Consider the following 20,720-nt stretch of genomic DNA (forward strand, 5'->3'; position numbering starts at 1 on the left):
TTTTAAGGCCTCCAGTGTCGCTTTTTTCTGTGGGAAGGGGATCTTCCTTTTAGACGCTTCCTTCAATGTAAACCCTCCCCGACTATATGGTTGTGATAAATGATCCTCACCTCCACTCTCCCACATGGTGCACCGCTTTGTCTTTCTACACCTCACGCCTCAGTCGATGTTCCTCATTTACTAGGACGGAAGTGATCTGTGGAAAAGTACTTTAACGTGCATTCCTCACTGCAGCAAGCAGGACAATGCTTGGGGTGTGATAGTCACAAAATCCGGGATAAGAGAGCAGGGCTGATGAGCACGACCCTGCAGTCACCTGAGATCTACCTTTCTGCCACAGCTGCAAGATGCACACTCGAACTTGGGCATTTATGGTAAAGTTATTTAATGTATTTAGCAATTAAACGTTTAAAATAACAAACTGTTCCTTATATAGAAAAATTTACAAATTGAGAACAGAAGGGGCCAGAGCTGTCAGATTCTTGTTTAAATTGCAAGTGTGAATATTAACACACGATCTGTAAGTCTTCCTGATAGTGGATTTGTCACCTAATCACTGAAACTCCGAGCTGGAAGAGTTAACATGATTTCTCGGTGACCATTAGTCACAAGGTGAGGAGGCACTTAAGTTCAACACAAACCTGAGGTTTCATCACTGGCCAAACTGACGGGACAATGGAGTGATGACATCTGTCACACAAACAGATTCACACACCAAATTCTGAACTGAACTTTTGAGAAAATTGAATGACTTCTGTATAACACCTTATATAAATCTAGCAGAAGCCAAATTTATACCAATGCCAAAGGCAGAGCGGTTCTTCTGCAAGACGTACCTTATTCTGCAATAAACCTGTTGAAGAGACAGGCCTAATGTGCACCAAGGTTAAGTGTGTCAGAGGTCTCTACGGTATAATCTGTCACCACCTTGCCTGAAAGCTATAAAAGCTACCCACAGGAACTATACTGCTCTTGTCAAAATCATGGTTTAAAAAGGTTTTTAATTTTTATTAAACTTCCTTGTTTATAGCTTATTGGAAAAATGTGATATCACATATATATGACAAGGCCACAAGATACAGTTGTAAGAAACTTCAAAGGGAAAACTATTTAAAAACTAACACAGCTTGGCTACAGCAACTGGAGCAAAATGCCATAACACCGTTTACCCTATGGAACAGAAGGTTTCCTGTGTGCAAGGGAGCCGACTGTTTATCTCCAATCCAGTTGAAAGGTTAATTTATTTGCATACTAGGAACACACTGACTATATTATAGCCCATGAAACTTGTTCAGAAATTGTTTTAAATTAAACACCCACCTCTATTTTGTGTACCAAAGAAGATATGGAGGGTAATCACAGGATGATGCATTTCCACATATTCTACAAATTTTCACTCAATACAGTATCAAGGCATCAGAGGCATAAGATCCACTATGGTTTGATAGCTCTTCTAATAGATCTGCCGCAGCTGAAGGCAAAGGGATGGAGATGCAGAAAGTAATATGGCCAAGGGCAGGAAGCGTGGCTCAGGGGAGGGGGCTGCTCACACAGAAGAATGTACCTAACAGGAAATATGTGGCAACATCAAACAGAACACTACTCCACATGCCAGGTAAGGAAATGAGCCTACGCCAGCTATTACTTTGCTTGCTAGATGCTGGGAAGGAGCACGGATGGGCGCCCAGTTTGAACAGTCCAATATCTGCGCCTTACCCTGAACTGCTCCTCTTCCGAGACTGCTAGGTGCTCTTTCCTCCACCAAGGCAGCTAGGGAAGGCCCAATCATATACTCCGAAAGTGGTTTGGCCCAGCTTTACTGAACACTGATTTAATTAATTTTGATGTCTGTGGAGCATTTTCTGAATATGAAGCTTACATTTCCTCCATGCACCAGGTAAGGTAGTATTGCTGGAGCCAGCAGATTGAAACATGGACCCTAAAGCTAGGAACAGAGGCCAGGGTATTACCAAACACACAGAGAACAACGATGCTTACGGCTGCCTCCTCTCCATGGGTACCAAGGGATGCTGGGGGAGCCAGTGAGAGACCAGTAAGTCCTGCTTTCTTCCCCTTTAGCACATGAAACATAATTCTGAAATAGATTGAGGTCAGACAGAACTACCAGAAGGCACACTGAATCTTGGAATGTGAATGGCTTGCAAAGAGTGCTGTGGGCGCCAGAGTCACTAATATGTATGAAAGTCCAGGGGACCATTTCTCCATGCAATACATTACAACATCTGAAAAATCAATGTCCTAGGGCAGAGAAAGATGAATACAGAGCTTTTCAATTATCTCTTTTCTTCTTTCTAAAAATACTTTCCCTTTCAAACAGATTCAAAAGGCAATATGAGTTGTTTTCAAAGGTCTTGACTAGCCTCTTCCCACAGGGTAATGGCCCAGTGGGCAAAAGACAGTATAGACTTTGAAAGTGCAGCAGGGTCCCTGAGAGCCAGGAATGCGGGCATGTTCAGCAACTGGCCAGCCTGATTAACAGGACAGTCGTGCCCAATTTCTTTAAGACCAACATAGTCTTTTTTTTTTTTTTTTTTTAAAGCCAATATCTTCTGTCAGTTAGTACATGGATCACAGTTTGTTTTAAAATAGGATTTCCTGTCACACGTTCATCTTGGGAAATATAACAGAAGGAGTCCTAAAAGCCCAGCCTTTTCATGTTGAATCAAAGAAGAAACGGGGTTCAATTGACCCTAGCAGTCATAGCCCCACTTTCTATCTCAATTACCCAAAGGCATAAGGTCACCTGCCACTTTTGAAGAAGCAGGAATCCACAGAAGTGGTATATGCTGGAAAGAGGAAGGTCCAAGACTCCTAACTCCAGGGCAGGCACAAGGAAGAGCTGCAGACGGACATACAGCATGGCCATGTTTTCTTTCATGCAGTGTTCCTAAAGCAGGTGTGTCTGCCAATAGCTCAGAGCACTTCCTACCGGTGTTTAATGAGGTGCGCAGCGGAGGCTTGTCCAGCTTGTCCTAGCGGCAGAATGCTTCCAAACGAAGGTTTCCAGAGAGACCAATAATAAGATCAAAGGCAGAGTGACTCCAGCACTCGGCATGCCAGTGACTTGTGGGTAGGAAGAGAAGGAACGGGTGAGGCCAAGGTCTAAACGGTGCTGGCTCACATATGGCGCTCAGTGAGAGTCTGTTAGGACAAGTGGACTCTTGTTTCAGGACAAATTGTTCTGGAGTCCCACGGGTCTTGTTTCAAATCCACTCAGCTTGGATTCCTGGTCTAGGTAAGTGGAGTCTGTAACCTTGAAATCGACGGTGTGTTTTAGTTCTAAGAAAGCTGTAATTTACGGAACCTTTGCTAACTACTGTTTCTGTACCGATGAACAGAGTTTGAATTCCTGGATTCTTCCAGAACACAGCTGTACAGATGCCTCCATGCTGGTCAACATCTTCTCATCCTGGCTAGTCCCTCAGCCTCTGCTCCCTGGTCCCCCAATCTGCCTTTCTACACCTGGAAGACTGACTCCTTTTTGAACTTGTATATCCTACTGCAGTGAGACAAAATGAAAGTGCATTCTCTTTTTAACCACGAAGAGTTAAGGTTCTTCCCTAAAATACCACGGTGCTTGACTTGCTACATTTATTCTCAAGGACATAGGGTTCTTAGCATCTGTTCAACAGAGATTTATTGGGCACTAGCTACGGAAAGAAACACTGCTCTCAACAGAGGACTGAGGGGGTAGAGGTTCTTTCTGGAAGGCTGACTCCCTGGTGGGAGGAGCCAGACTGAGAACAGATAAAGGAGTAGAATTGGAGACTGCTGAGTGCTGAAGAAAACAGACCTGGATCAGGAGCCAGACGCAGGAGGGTCTGGCAACCTTAGATTTGGTGGGCAGTGTTGTAAAGTTCTAGGTGGCTCTGAGCTCCGTGAGAAACGACCCTTTGGGAGCATTCCCGAGCCGGGTTTGCTGCCTTCATGGGGCTGGGAAGGGAATGTGTGGTAGATCCTATCCGTCTGCGCTTGTGCAGTTTCGGTTCCCTAAAAACTTGCTGCATGGCAGAAAGCCACATGCAGTTCTAATTGGGTACAAAGAGTCATACTAGAAAAACATTTATTCTGTGTAATTTGCTAGCATTCTCCAGATGGTATTTGGACATCTGCAGAGAGCGCTGTATCAAATTAATAATCATTAATTGAGGTTCAGATTATTCAAAATATGCTGCGTTGAAAAAGATAAAGTGGTCAAGTGAGTGCAAATCCCCTGAAAAAATGTCAACCTAACAAGGTTTAGCATAGAGACTGCTCGATTCTCTTTTTCTCCTATGTATTACAACGTACCTAGTGTCTTCCTACCCTACAGGTCAGCCAATCTGGACTTAACCAGGTCATTGAAAAGATCGCCCTAAAGGATTCTGAAGAATCTCTCTTTTAACTAAAAAGCAATTTCACCAGATGAACTGTTTTAAATTGAGCAAACCATCCATCACCAAATTCTTGAGATCAATTTAAAAATTCAACAAAATTTCATATGCCTAATAATACGCGTGCTCGGCTGTAGAGTCAAGAGAAAAAGAGAATGCGGGGAGCCGAGCTCCCCTGAAATCTATTTTCCCATGGCTGGGATGGCAACATACAAGGGAAGAACTGCTTTGACCCTGTACAGTTGACCCTCAAGGACAAAGACTTCACAGTCTTCTTTTCCTAAAATTGATGAAAAGATTCAATGTTCTTTGGAGAATCGATGGTTAGAATAACTATGACAAAAATGGGAAGTTTTCATATAAATATATGTGACCAAGTGTAATTTGACAACGGTGCTAAACAAGAAGCGGTTATTTTCCTGAACTACTCCCCAGGGTCGGTGACTTGAGATGCAACGCTTCTAGAAAGAAAAACTCCCACGCCCACTTCCACACTACAGCTTCCATATTAGTCTTTTCCTCTACTTCTTTCAAAAGAATCATGAGCCAGTGTTTGCTTCCTTCCTCTATTTCCACAGCTCTCATCTACCGTACGCTGCCTGGTGTTGGTCCCCCCAGATATATGTCACAAGTGTCTCTAAAAAGGCTGAGCGTTTGCTGCTGGAGGCTCCTGTTCCTTTGTGGAGAGTCCTCTGGCTCTACAGTTCATCTGGATTACCTACAGTACAGCTAGGAATGCCACGGAAGTAAGCTCCAACGTGTGTGTAGCCTTTGGCCAAAGAAAGAAAGGTGATGGTTGGTAAATATGCTCTGCAGGAGGAAGAGTGTATGCCAAGTGCTCATGACTCTCCAGGGCTCCTGCAGCGGGGGAGGGGCCATGGGTTTCTGCAATAGCACGATGACGTTCATGTGTGCGTCTAACAGTGATTCTTCTTGGGCTCTACCCATACCCAACTCCTTACCCGTGTTCACAGATGTATCATAGGTTTTTAAATCCTGCTTCAGACGCTACTGAAAGTTGGAATGTAAAATATGCATGGTTTGTATTAAATGTGGCATGAGAGTAATAAAGAAAGTATCGGACATTCTGAGCACATGCACTGTGCAGGCCACAACACTACATTTTACCCTCTATCGACTCCTCCAACAGCCTTATGGTGTAGAAATGGCTGCAGACTTATTTTGCTTGTCCTCCCCCAAAGCTACATCCTGGTTAAAGTAAATGTAAAGTTGGGGTAACCACTGTGTTCTCTCCTCAGGAGTCGATTGTCTGTTCCATCACCTTAGTGCACTAATTAGCAGTTGACATCAACTAACATTACATTAGTTCACTGCTGAACTCCAGCTCCTAGAGAAGTACCTACTCATATCAGACACTCACAAGTGTAATGGCTGAGCCTTTGTTTGTAAGTGATGCAGTAACGGCTGAGGAAGGTAAGGAACTTGCTGGCGCTTCTACAGATAAAAACGGAAGGGCCCAGTTTAGAGTTCCAATCTTAACCTCACACCGGACTGAGAACAATGTGGTTAAAGCAAAGGAACAGGGAGTCTCCTTGATTAATACTAATGTGGCTTAGAGGCACAGAAATGACATGCAGAGTGCCTAATGTTTCACACCCAAACCCCTACACAGCCCCAGACAGGCATACACACACACATGCACACATATAAGCACGCACGCACATATACTCAGTGCACTATTTGCACTCACTGATTGCACGAGATGCCCCCTTTGCCTGACTTCATCCTTTCTTCGCTTTTCCACACATCTCCTGAACAGGTAAGTTTGTATGCTCGCCCTTGCATATGATGAGAAGATTCTAATTTAGTGATGGGCATGTGTCATACTCTCTCCATGATAGGCAAAGGAGCAAACATCTCCCCTTCTCTATTAAAAACTAATATAAGTGAAAAAAGGTAGAGGGGGTATTAATAACAATTTTATTTTCTGCTTCAAAAGAAATTAAGAGCACATAGTATTTAATAAAATACTTTTCAGCTAGCTATATGCATTGATTACACTTGATTTTTTCTTATAAATTAATGATTTGGCCAAGCCATCATTGAAAACTTATTTTTACTGGAATGTAGATTTGAATTTTATTTGAAAATAAGGCACAATAAAATAGCTGGATAAACATTTTTTTAAAAAGCAATAAGGGTGGGTGGCATCTAAAAATCATTGTGTAAATTGCATACGTGAATGAGCAGTTAAAAAGCCATATACTAAACCATCCACAGAGTAGGTTTCAGTGGGCATTAAAATGATACCCCCAAAGCCCTATGACTTTTAATAAAAACACTAAATACAGAATAACTACACATTCAATTTCTTCTAAATATTGTAAATGCCAAAGGTTAATCTATTTTGGTGAACTAGCTATGACAAAGTGACATGTTGTAAATAATAAATGGCCTCCAATAATGAGAACTGTAACTACATTACATAACAACATTATGTAAATAACGGCTCAGAGTCATGCTGATGTGATGATGGTTCAGGCAGTTAACTATGTTTGGAAAGTGCAATGGTTACCCCAACTCTCCAGTTACTCGATCCATGAAGCAGATTTTGTGGATGGGCAAGTAAGTACTTAAGACTCTTTAAAGGGCTTTAAAGTCTTTAATTCTTGAGAGGGCTCTGGGAACAAATACTGTCAACAATCACTTACTTTTAAAAAAGGATTTTTAGTCAAGCGCAAAAAACAAAACTAAAGAATTTTTACAGTTAGTAAGTTCTTTTAAGTCTTTATAAACACATGGAGATTCTTTAATAAATAAAGCTGATGTAAAAGGGAATATTATCTTTCACAAGATTATATATTTCATTAACTGATTTTCTTCAGAAAAGATTCTTTAATTTTAAAGCTGCATTCTTTATAGAGAGAAAAATATCAATATAACTCATCTTCTTTGTTGTCCAAAGTATACTGGATTCTTCATGTGTTCCAAGAAATTAAGAATGAAAGAGGTTGCATGTGACTTAAAAAAAAGTCAACAATTATTCTTTTGATTTCACCTGCTCATATAACTGACCTCACTCGGCATTTGAATAAATAAATACCCAAGTACTTTAAGGATGGCATGGAATAAATGATATAAAAAGTGATTAAATTTTCTTGCCATCTACAAAGCTTTGCAAAAATCTTAAGGCTGCCCTGGAAAAGGTTGCTCTTGGATAATCTCAGCCATGAGAGAGGAAAGTCTAAATAACAAATGATATGGGAACATATAGTCGTTCTTTGAACAGAGGTATGGGAAATGTGAATACATCTCAAGACCTGTTCAACACAAGCAGCATGGAAACCACACAAGAGAAAGCAGGCCTTCTCTGGGCTCTTGCACTAAGGTTACAGAGCTAGTAAGCAAAAGGTTTCTGACTAGGTTTGCAAAGAAATACATACACAGTGGCGATTTACCACACCATTGACTGGGAAATATTCATTCTTTTCGACCTTTATTTACTTAAGAAAGTTTGACTATTGGATTCAAAACAATACTGTGAATCCATTTTAAGTCAGCCAAGATGATTCCCCTACCCTCACTAGAGCTTCCTTTTATACAAGCTGTACTGCATTTGGAATAATGTTACAATCATATTTACCTACAGAAACTCACTATTGTTTCATGCTCGGATTTGAGAAGAGGCAGGTAGTTTTCCTTTACTTAGGAAGAGCCTCAGCATGCTATTCAACGGGGCAGGCACAGTTTGAAAATCAAGACGTAAACATTTTAGTATGATTGATACCTGCCATATTATTTACTGTAAACAGCAGAAGGCATGCATCCTGACTCTTACAGGGGAAGGGTCTTTGTCTGTGGGTCTGTTCACAATAATAGTCAACACTGCAAGAGCATGCACCCATTGGTAGAAAAGCTGTTCTTAAAACACCCTAATTGCCTCCCTAGAAGAATTGCTTGTTAGAAAAGCACATTTTCCCCCACATAAAATCTGACAGGAGAAAACAATCTCCCTATGCAGGAGTAAACAGTGTGTCCTGTGTGTTGCCATTTTGCCATTTACTTTTCCTTACACAGGTCAGTAGTGGGAAATAACAGGAGACAATGAAAGGTGAAATCTCTCTCTACCTCAAAGGACTGAGAAGAAACTCCTTGTTAATACTGAAAACGGTGACAGCGACAAAGACACACCAGACAAAGTCTTCGGTGAAGAATTCATTCTCAATGGCCTCTCCTTTCATTTCCTTGCGGGTGGAGTGGCAGCTGTGGACCTAGTTCTTTTGAAAGCCTAATCTAATTATTCTGTGGGTTTTGATTTCTCCTGATGCTACTTTTGCTATTCTAGTCTTTCTACTTGAAATGAGCCACATTTGTTTGGCATTATTAAGTCTGATAAATTAACCTTAATGCTCTAAAATTTCTTTTACTGTTGCTTAGTTGGAAAACATATTAAATTATGGTAAGACAATGCTTGACTTACACGACATGGTATATGCACCATGCAATAAATAACACAAATGACAACATTTTAAAGATACACAAAATATTTAGAGCTTCTAAAAGCTTCCTTGGGTTTTACTACCAATTTAAAAATTTCTATTTATTGGAAAGATGAGCTGGTATGAAAGACAAAAATTAGGGTTGGAATCAGATACCAAGGAAACAATAAATCCTGCTGCGGCTGTCACTGCGGGAGCCTGTAATATGAATTACAAGGAGAAGCTTGTTGGGGAGTGTCTCATCCTGGGACTGAGGGGGCAGCGGGACATGGAGGGGGATGGGAGGAGGCACTATACACCTTCCTACACTCCCTACAGCTATAACCTCTGGATTTACATAATCTTAAAAATGCCCCTAACAACTCCACGTACATCCCAGAAGGAAATGTAATCCACCAGACCACCATAGTCCGTTCATTCTACAACCCAGAGGAGCTTTCAAAATTTGCTTTTGTCCACTTCCAGGGCTGTATCTCCATGTACCAGAGCAAAGGGTCTAAAAATAGTGAGTCCCATCTCCCACCCCCAACAGCCATTCTTTCCATACCTGGCAACCCAACAAAAGATTCTAAACAGTAACGCTGGTCATTTCAATGGCTTCCCACTGAATTCAGAATAAAAAGTGGTAACACCTCCACAGTCTGAGTCATGCCCCAATCTGAGTATCTAATCCCTGTCACTCGGTTTACATTGTCCTATCAGTTCCTTCAAGTCACCAAATTCTTTCCTCTGCCAGATCCTTGTAGTCACCGTGCCAGCTCCTCATCTTTAGGGCCAGGCACAGAGATCTCTTATTAAGTGAAACTTTCTCTAATAATACTGTATGCAATTCAAATTGTATTCTGTTGTTCTCTGCCATAAAATCTTGTCAATTCCCTCGGCCATCATGTCATTATTTGGTTTGTTTACTTTTAGGGAATGAGCATGCTTACTCTAGACATCAGGCCTTGTACATAATGAGCATAATTAACTAAAAGGCACACAGGAAAGAAATGGGGGGCACAGAGGAGTTTTTAATGATTCACTTTGCTTTGCTGTTTATTTACAGACTGCAAATGTTACTGATGAAGTTGAAAGATTTACTAGGATTACCACTTTCTTAATAAATACTGTAAAGCGACACTCAATTTTAGAAAAAGTTTTGTTTATACTTACAGTGTTATGTCCAGATTTCAGGGATCCCCAAAAGATCACCATAGAGACCGAATCCCGTATGTAAAAGCAAAGAGCCTTTATTTTCAAGCTCGGAGCTTGGACTCTCTGTCCTATGCAGCAGTGAGAGCAGAGAGTCTGGAGCCCAGGCAGGGTGTTTTGTTTTTTGTTTTTTATCATAGCAGGGGTTGGGGTGAGGTGATTTCTGGGGTTCAGGACACTGATTGGCTGACATTTGTCTGGGAGTATAGGAAATGTTGGAATGTCAGGTACTTCCCCTTAGATGCAGGCCCTAATTGGGTGAGGTCAGCTTATGGCTTTTCCCGGGTCCAGGTGTTGCCTGCCAGAAGCTGTGTCTGGGCTTCTAAGCCTGTCATGGCAGCTGTGTGGTCAAGCTGTTTTGTTCCCTCCCCTCTCCCCGCCACCACACACACAACAGCACACCAGCATTTTCTGTTGTCTGAGCATCTTCTGAAAGTCAGCTCCATTTACCATTTGTGGTGTGGGACAACAAAAGCAAACACAGGCACTGTTCCTTGGCTTGGGCACTGGGCCCTAGGTGACGTCAACTCCACTTCTGTCTGAGAGAACCAAACTGCCCTAAGTGGGCGGAACAATGAAATCCAAGCCACCGATGTTTCGGAGACTGTCCACTGAACAACTGGCCCCTTGATGGCCTCCCCAGGAGCAACCTGACACTTTTCTAAAAACTGTGGAAGAAGCCAATATGTCTTTAGTATTTCTGTTGCTGTTCATGTGAGCACCTTTTTTAATTGAGGAGTTTATAAGCATCTTTCTACTTCACTGCATGGTAATCTACTACAACTCTCTACAAACATGACTTGACTTTGACATTCCTCGTTCAAAAAGTAATTTCTAGAAAAACATATTTAATGTCTGTTAAAATTCAAAGGCATTTATCCATGAACTCACTCTGGCCTCTAGTTATAGCCATATGTTCACATTTTACATTCATTGGAAACGTATGAATTTAGATTATTTGTCTACCTTGATTTTATCAGAACAATGATAGCTTGGTGTTGTTCTTTTGTTTTGTGTCGGTCTCAACGATACACAAACATCTCTACAATCAGTAAGCCTCAGAGTCTGGATGACGTCAGTCAGGATGCCAGGGTCCCTCCTCTGGATTATGATTCACTCAGCATGTCTTGGCTGAGGTCCAAGAGTCTCCACTATTAACAAGTTCAGCAGATCATGCCCACACCAGTGGAAAAGGCATATACTCGGGAAGACACTGGCTGACTCGACCTTCTTCCAGAAGGATTTTATCTGGCTCTTTCAGTGTCCACTTCAGCACTTTGGAAATTACTGACATGACACTTTTTCTCTAAATGGACTGGTCATATGTACAGAAAATTTGTCTTTACTTGTAACTTTATGAACTGGTAGTACATTCTCATTGGTTTATCTTCTGAATAGTGCTATCATTTACTACTACTTAAGTTTAAAGGGAACACATTTAAGGAATGTTTATGTTTAAAACTTTCTATGAATGAAACGAAGCTCAATGTTTTAGTAGCCACTGCTTTTTTGGCAGCAGGAATTACTGTGAAGAACAGAGAAGTCCTCTTTACCATCTGCTTTATCCTATTAATTCTATTAGGTGAAGATCACTGTCTTCTGGACTCGGGATAAAAATAGACCTAATAAGACAAATTTAATCTGTTTTTAAAGCATAATAGTTATCTGAGATTACTGAGCTAGAATTTTTTTTCCTCCTTTAGTATACGGTAATTGTGTGTATGTTAAAGAATCAAAGATAATCTTAAAAAGGTAGATTTGAACATATTAGTTATCAAAATAAAATGACCTGTTTAAAAAAGAAACTGGAAATATTAGGAGAGAGAGAGAGAGAGAGAGAGAGAGAGAGAGAGAGAGAGAGAGAGAGAGAGAGAGAGAGAGAGAGAGAGAAGGACCCATGGGCTTCCTCTAAAATAGTGTTTAATATCCAAATTACTCAAAGCCTGTAAAATCTATTCCTTCCAGAAAGCAACAGGCCAGCTGCGGGATGGGCAAGATGTCCAGTCTGGCTGGTGGACACAAATTTAGAGAGTGTAGGAACTGGATACAAGGTGACAGCCGCTAGGAGAGGGGAAAAAAGCAGGCAGAGTGGTTTCAGAGAGAAACAAATGCTATCCCAGGAGGGGGGGGGGGGCGCAACGGTAAACAAAGCATATGATTTAGATAAAAAAGATACAAGGTTGAGGGCCAGCAATGTGACCTTCACCAAACCATAGTTCCAATCTCACCCTTTTTATAGTGAAGAGAGGGAAAGGGGCAGTTATCTGAGGGATTTATCGCTGGCTTACTCTAAGGGCATGCCAGATCTGTGTGAAGGGCCTTGGAAATGGCCAACTGTGGGAATGCTAGTAATGAAGCACCGGCATGGGATCAATAGGAAAAGGGAGAGATCACACTGGGGAGATGCTGATGTTCGTCAATTTCATTTTTGTGTTGAAATTCGCCTCCTTCACAATCTTTCCAGTGTCCTCTCAGGGGCTGTCCAGCATGGCAACCGGTACCACCTTCCCTTGGTTCTAGAGGATCATTTTATTGTAAGACTCATGAACAATCTAGTAAGTTAAAGGTTGTTAAGGAAACGGAAATAGCCCTCACAAGTGCTCTTTCTATCAAACGAATTGGAAGGAAGAGGAGTGGAATCTAAATGTCTGTTTTCTGATTATTTCAAATACGGAAGGAACTTACAGTGAGGATAGACACTTGAAACAGTAACTACCCCATGAACACGCCAAAGCTAGTCCCTGGCATGCAGCCCGTCCCATGTCCTTTCACTTTGGAGTTTGCTTGTGCATTTTTACCTTGACTCAACTCTTGCAGAGTGTGATGTAGTGTCAAAGGTTAAAAAATCTGTTTATTATAGGAAATGCCTTTTCCCATTTGCTTTCAACATCATATTACGCTTTCATTAGACAATTCCAAAAGAACAAAATGGAGACTGAGTTTTAGAGAGGATGTGAATTCATTCTGAAAAGATCAATTCTAATTCTTAAAGCTGAGGAAGGCCTGTGGCTCCTCATGGATGTCAGCATGTGGACTCAGGAGTCTAAGCACTGGTTATCTTTTAATATTATCAAAGGTGTTACACCAGGAGACCTAAAAGTCTGTGCTTCTCTGAGGAGTTACAATCCACTCATAAGTACTCTACCTCTTTTACTTCCTATGACGAACTCTTGGATCGGGAAGAATTGTTTCCACTGGGGAATTATATTAATCTAATAGAGAAGCGTGAGCCAAATTGTTACCTCAACAATGTTATTTAACTATATAACGCATTTCAGATTTCAAAGAGAACAACTTTATTTAAAATCATCTTTTTGCTCATTCAATATATTATGCGAGTACTTCATATAGATTAGGTGATTCATTTTGTTTTCAGAATAGTCAATAACAGAATAAGCATACATGATATTTTGATAGTAAATAATACCTTAAAATTATTGCACCTGGATAAAATTATTGGAAAGTTTGGTTGAACCTGTTGTTTGTCTAAAGCAGTATGACTTCATCAAAGGTGCTTTTTTCCTTCTTTCCAAAGCTGGCAGGTAGCACATGAGCAATGTCCAAGGTGGTTCTAGCTTCTGTGTTTTGTTTTCCTCATTTCCCTAATTCTTTCACTAAGCACTCTACTTTCCAGACTCACTCTAGTTATAAGATTTGAAAGGTCACCTGTGTGGCTCTTGGGGAAAGTAGAGAGGAGGACTCATCAATTGCTACGAAAGCATTTTACAGAAGCCCGGGCACCACGAGTTCTCAGAGGTGCAATTCCTGACCATGTGTTGTATTTCCTGTAAAAGTATGGTAACACATTTTAAATTGCTTCCCCAGTTATAGGAACTTTATCACATGGACTAAGGTATTTTGTAAAGCATAAGGTCAGGTTATAAACAGATTCCAAATCCTGTCCTCAAACCACCTCCTCATGATCAAAGCAGGCAAATGTGTGTAAAGGAGCTGTTTATGGTCAGCACGGCCCTTTGTCTGTAGCTGGAGGTGATGGACATGATGATGTTTGGATTCCTTTATATACAAAAGCTGCTATTTAAATATAACCTGGAGGGCCGGAGAGATGGCTTAGTAGTTAAAGGGGACTAGCTGCTCTTTCAGAGGATCTATGTTCGATTCCTAGCTCACACCCCTCTGTAACACTAGTCTGCGGGGATCTGACATGCCTGTCTGACCTCCATGACACTAGGCACATAGGTGGTGCACAGAAATACATCCAGATAAGACACCCACATAAATAAATAAATAAATAAATAAATAAATAAATAAATAAATAAATAAATAGGCTAAAAATAAAAACTGGTATGTTTTATGCATTAAGTGTCTATTCTTTACTGAAGGCACAAAATTTTCATAGGTTAGCCCCACCGGTTGTTAAGTGTGAACTGAAATCTTTGGAAATGACCCATAGAAACTGATCTGAAAGTCACTGCTGTGCTTTTTACACTGGTAGAGAACTATAACAAAGGTCCAAAAAACGATTGATTTATTTCAGCTTTTCCAGGAAAATAAAAAGAGGTAGGGGTGTGTGTGTGTGTGTGTGTGTGTGTGTGTGTGTGTCTGTACTCATCTCAAAATACTGTACTTAATATTTAAAAAGGTAAGTGGTGTCCGTGGTAACAGAATACTTATATACATTTGCAGTGGCACCTAACATCTTTAGGAAAATAGGCATGCTTTCAAGGTTTTCCTTAAGAGCATTAATACACTGGTACTTTAGAAGTAGCAGTTCGAGGCAGCAGAGCAAAAAGAATGATCTCATTAAAAAACTGATAGTGTTGTGAGATGTAAGTGTGTGAGTGAGTGTAAAGGACACCTTTCACTTAATAAGCCAAACAGGTGGGTGGGATTGACGTACATGAATAGAAATGCCAGCGGCCGCCTGTCCAATAGGTTCACAAGACCTCATTCTACAGAACAGACACAACAGGGAAGTGGTGGAAGGAAAGGGAGACTGCATCTCCATAGCAACCCGAGGGGGGGAAGCAGGCGCTGCATGCCACCTGCTAATCAATTAGGAGAGCTATTTGTAAGCTAAAGAAATTCCTGGAGGATCTAAGGACAGCTCTAGGGTCAGAAACAGAAAACCTTAATTGGAATCTCTTTTCAACTTAAAGCATTCATGTTGTCAACATGTACATAGTAGTATTACTATAGTTTATATTGGCCACTTTGCTCTATTTCTTATAAGAAGTCTTTTTTCTGTTATTACTGTGATAGCCATTTATTAAAGTTGCAATAGTAGATTTCTTCTTTTCATGTGTGTTCAATTGCAAGTCTGGGAAAGTTTGGAAGTGAACTTTCAAATGTAGTATTTTATAATCTCTTCTGAGGACATCATTTAACTTTGATATTGATATGTCTGCCTATACTCTTAAAATATTGCACCTAAATAAAATTATTGAAAAGTCTGGTTGAGCCTGTTATAGCTTACATCTTACAGCCTGTTATATCTTAACAGTTCAAAACTTCGAACCGCCACTCTCTCTCTAGATACTTATTTCATGAGAAGCGATTATCTGAGTTGTTGTGGAGGGAGGTCAAAGAAGCTTGTGAATCATTTAATATACTATTTGCTTTTTTCTAAAATTCTTCCCAGGGCTGAGACTCTCAGAAGCGTGTTGCTTGTCTCTGGCTTCTGGGTAACCTCCTACCCCGCCTCTACCCCGGCACATGTCTTTGTCTTGCTTCTCTTAAATTGGAGGTATCAGTGGTGCTACCTTAGACTGTTGGATGTGTTAGCAGTGACTCCTGTGCAGGTGGACAAGGGATGTGCTAAGCAGCCCCTCATTCTTACAGATCTGCTATGACATTTCCTGAAAACACTTTCAAGGAACAGGGCATTAGAGACTCTATTCCTGTTTCCCACTGCCTTTTGACACAGCACTGCACTAGCAAATCCCATGCGTAAACATGAGGCTGGGTAGCAGGACTAGTGTACTAAATATTTACAGTGGTAACCTCTTCAGGTTATAATTTAAAACAGAAATAAGGTCAACAACTTTCCACACCACAAGCATGCTTTCTGCACTGTCCTAACTGGTCAGCAGAAGTTTCTTTATATAAAGAAAATCAAAAGAAAACAAAAATGAATCAGTTCATCACTGAAAGTAACTATGGATAAGCAAAAGATGAGAAAAAAGTGTTCAATGTTAGCATGGAAAACTGTGCCTTAAATTAATAAAAAGCCAGGGTGACAAGTCCTATTATTAAGAAAAAGTTCTATAACCTCGCATATAAACAGAATAGGGTATGAATTATTTTAGAGACAAAAAGATTCTACAATATATGTGAAACACCCAATAGTCATCTAAGCATAAATAAGCTAAGAAGCTCAGTCACCAATTGGAGGATAAGGGATGCAAATCAAGCCAGTCTTATTCAATCTATTATGTGCAGCAATTCTCTGAGGGTGGAATAAAGGACTCTGAAGCCAGTGTTAGACTGTGATTTTTGTCCTCTGGGAAACTCCACTTAACAGCTCTGAATATCATTAAAAGCCTGTGAGACTCTCATTCAAGGGCTGCTGCTGTAGGCAACCCGGGGAGCTTTTAAAATGCACACACAGAGAAAGACAGACCATGATTACAGACTCTTTGCTGAATACGACCAGTGGCCGAACGCTGGTATCCCCACCTCCAATGGTACTTGCTGTGTGTCCCATCTAATCATGAGATGGGCTTTCATCATTCCATGGTAACACTGGAAGCTTCTGGAAGGCACGAAGTATGCTTTCTCTCTATCTTGTGGCATGTTGTGTATTTCTTGGCACATGGCAGGTGTACAACAGGAGCTGAGCTGATTTACAGCAGGAGATCACGTACTTGCCCCCATCAACAGGACCCTACCCACCTCTTGCCGGCAATACTGAGATTGCAGGGGTCACCGGCAGCACTATGCCTAATGGTGTGCTGACTGACAGAGTAGAAAATCAAATCAAGAAGGGCAGCACGACCTTTGAGTTGGTGGGCAGGGTGTGCACTCACTGTAGCAACAAGGTCAAGATCAAAGTGACGAATGTCCAACCCTCTAGGACATGGCTAGAGACCTGAACTGACCACTTCTGATTATCTGCAGGATTTCATCAGCATCACAGGTGAGTCAGACCTCAGATCCTGGCAAACAAAGAGAGGCGCAAACCCTAGAATGAGGCAGATTTCCCAGGCTGGAGAAACGCACTTGACAACAGGCTTCTTGTGGATTATGCAAGCCTGCCGATTAGACATGAAAACAACTGCTTTATGGTGACCTGAAATGGGATTAACATAAGCCGGATGAGTGTTAGAAATGCTGTAAAGAATCCGGTGAAGGGCCATTCAAAAATGATACAGCCAAGCTGCTTTAAAGGGGAAAAAAAGTCTTGCAAAACAGAGAAGCTGACATCAGCCTGCTTATCAGTAATCAAGAGCCTGGGCAGCTCATGCTGAGAAAACCTACGTGGGGAACATGATTCTAGGGACCAAAGACTCCGGTTTCTGTGACCCCAGGGTGGAAGGGTCATTTGTCACTTTTCTGCCTCTTAGTCACATCAGTTGCCACAAATGGTTGCGAGAGTCAGAATATTACTTTGAAATAATAAGGATAAAAATGAATACACTCTGTAAATACATGCCTACTCACTTTCAGGCACTGTAAAAGCTCTGTTAATTGCTAAGAGAGACAGTCGGTAGGTGACTAAGGCGTTGCAATTTACAGCTGCTTAGCACTGATGTATTAGTCAGATCTCCAGAGGGCGTCCAACCCGACTTCCTCCATATGCTACGCATATGTTATATTATCCAAACATTTCTTCTCGAAAACGGCCATATGCATCTCTTTCATACCTAAAGAATGGCAGCCTTCCCTGAGTCTTTGTTCGCTCTCTTTGCTGTGATGTGTAAATATTTATGGAAATAATTATTTTTCAGATCATATGCATATAAGCCCAGTTATATGCAATGTTTTCTTTCTTGGAACAAGGAACTTATTTTAGGTATTAAAATTGTCAAGCCCCAAAGTCAAGATATATTGACATACACATTTTGATCAAAGAGAATTTAACATGAACTTTAGTTCATCATGCAAACTTAGGTTCATAAATATGCTCTAGAAGTAAAATGCTCCCCAACTGGTGAATGAGTCATGAACAATCCTCATCAGTAATCACTATCATCTATGATATAAACATTTTGTGGTTTGTGGCTACTGAGAACACTATACTGGAGGACACAACCTATCTCCCCTCCACCCCCATGCTTTTTTTTCTTTCTTTCTTTTTGCAGTGTGAGGGCACAAACCTAGGCTTCTGATGTGCTAGGCTAGCAGGCATGCACTCTGCCACTGAGTCTACTCCCAGTCCATCAAGTTTTATTTTTCCCACAAATGAAAGGTCTAAACAAATGTAATAATGCTTGTGGTCACGTGTTTCCAGCTTGAATTTGCGATCATGCTCTCATTTCTAACAGTGGTTTTTGCACACTGGGAACTGACAATCTAGTGCTCTCAGGGTATAGAGAGTGAGAAAGTAAGGGACAGGGGTCCTGTGCTTAGTTTCCATCCTCATGGTCAGTGTTTCTCTCCCTTTTAACTAGCACAATGCCAGCTGACTCAGAGCAGGACCGAGAACCATGTAGCCAGGTTTCCATTAACACCTGTCTTTTGATGGGTGAATCTAGCCCTTAAATGCTAGTATATATCCCCTTTTATCATCAGGCTGCTATACATCAGGACTTTTAAAGTTTCTCTCTACCCTTTGTAGATTCTCATAATTTCTTGTCATACTTGGGAGATTGCCAATTCTTGTATTTTCTATTTCTAAATTAGTAAAATTATATAGAATGATGCCATTCACAAAAAAATACACATTTTTTTCACTCCCTTGAGACAGTCCCTTTCAAAAGCAGAATACTGTCTTTGAGTCTATTGATTTGAATGTGAACATGTTCAAGGCTTGCCAGTAAGACCCTGGAACAGGAGAGTAGGGAGATCAACTGATCCAGATCAAACTTGTACACATTTTGTTGACTGATTGTGACCTGTATCACACTCTATCTATGTCAGAGAAAGGACCTATAGTTCCATCTGGGTAGAAGTTAATAACAAAGAGGTAACAGGAGCAATGGGAGCAGAGGGCAGAGAAATGGTCTGCTGTTCTTCCAGAGGACCCATTTGGTCCCCAGAACTAACACCAGGCAGCTCACAATCAGCTCACCCCAGCTTTGGGTAGCTGCTACACCTCTAACTCAAGTGTACCTCTATTTAAGAGCAAATAATCACCCCCACACACACCAACACACACACAGTCACATGCCTGTTTTAGGGCATGTCTTTAGAAGGTGACTGGATACAAGAAAGTATCATAAACTTTAAGAAAAAGTGCAAGTCCCTTTCTGGGAGGGACTTTAAATACTCTGCCAGTGAGCTGGTCTGTTTTCTGTGGATGAAGGGTTCTAAGTGGAGACACACACAGCCAGAGCTGCATTTTAAGAGGCAGGGGTTTTCAAACCTGGTTGCACATTAGAATCACCTGGAGAGCTTTTGCAGCTATATGGAGAACTTGACCCCATCCCCAAAGAATCTAATTCTGTTACTCTGAGGGAGGACTTGGGCATCACTCCATTTACAAGTTCCCTGGGTGATTCAAACAAGCAATCTAGGCCGAACACCATGGCTTCTGGTACCTGTTTCATGAAAGAATAAAACTACTAAACATGTCATCCAAATTGCAAATCAGATTCTACCTAAAATATGATTCTCAGCTTTGTATAAACCAATTAAAACAAACCAAAATGAATCAACAAACAAAAACTCCTAGTGCTGAATGAATTAAAACTATAATAACAACCACATGTGCTTTTGACTATATGTCAAAGGTTAAAGGCTTTCTGGCTAGACTGTGAAGGAATGCTGGGGATTGTTACAGAATCAGAAGGTAAAACAACGTGAAAACCCTGTGGCATTTAACATGGTAGGGAAACCCATCACTGTCTCCAAGAGGTTTTCTTCTTCCTGAAGCACCACAAACATCCACTAGTGCATGTTAGGTATGATAGGTAAAAATCAGAGCATCTTTACTTTATCCCATAAAATCCTGGCTAAAATGTGCCCAGGACAGCTGCACAGCATATTAGTTGGATTAATAATGGCTGAAAGGTATTCCAGCCCTTGGTAGAATGGCAGTAGCCACCGTTTCGCAGACTGGGCCATGAGCATGGGTTTTATAGACACTTTAGGTGAAGTTCTGGCGCAGTCTTCCACATTTGGTTTGGGATGTTGCCCTGGGGTGCTTCAGTTCCTTCCTTTAACACAAGCTTTGGTGGCTGAGGTTGGATATAATCGATATAATCCTGATTCCATGTTACACTCTTCCATGTCCTCAAGTTAGCATTCATATTTCAAAAGATAAGAAAGGCTTTTCAGCATCCAGGGGCCCAGAGGCTGTATGGGGAGCTTGCCTCCAGGAGCTCATGACATCTGCCCTTCTCTCTCTACCAGCCAGCACCATGCCTGAGGAGTATGGTTGGGCCATGTACCTCTGAAGCACTGCCTAGTGGTCCCTTTTGCCCTCCTCCTGCCCCCCAACCTAGTTTCACAGAACTTGTTTGGAACCCCATTGTTCTCCCTAGTCTAGGACAACAATTCCAGTTAACCCTCTGAGATCTCTTATAGCTTCACTATAACCTAGCATCTA

General features: G+C 41.2%; 1 protein-coding gene and 1 long non-coding RNA gene across 3 annotated transcripts in view; one reads left to right on the top strand and one right to left on the bottom strand.

The window, feature by feature from the left end:
- The window catches only part of Fbxl17 (F-box and leucine rich repeat protein 17), a 456,752-nt gene that overhangs the window by 63,262 nt on the left and 372,770 nt on the right, over window positions 1–20,720 (bottom strand). The window lies entirely within an intron of this gene.
- On the top strand, window positions 2,828–6,400 carry LOC143268277 (uncharacterized). Its single transcript, XR_013043991.1, has 2 exons — window positions 2,828–3,256; window positions 3,360–6,400. It is a non-coding gene; the product is annotated as an uncharacterized LOC143268277 (long non-coding RNA).

Source organism: Peromyscus maniculatus, chromosome 13 (assembly GCF_049852395.1).
Source record: "Peromyscus maniculatus bairdii isolate BWxNUB_F1_BW_parent chromosome 13, HU_Pman_BW_mat_3.1, whole genome shotgun sequence".
Lineage (NCBI taxonomy): Eukaryota > Metazoa > Chordata > Mammalia > Rodentia > Cricetidae > Peromyscus > Peromyscus maniculatus.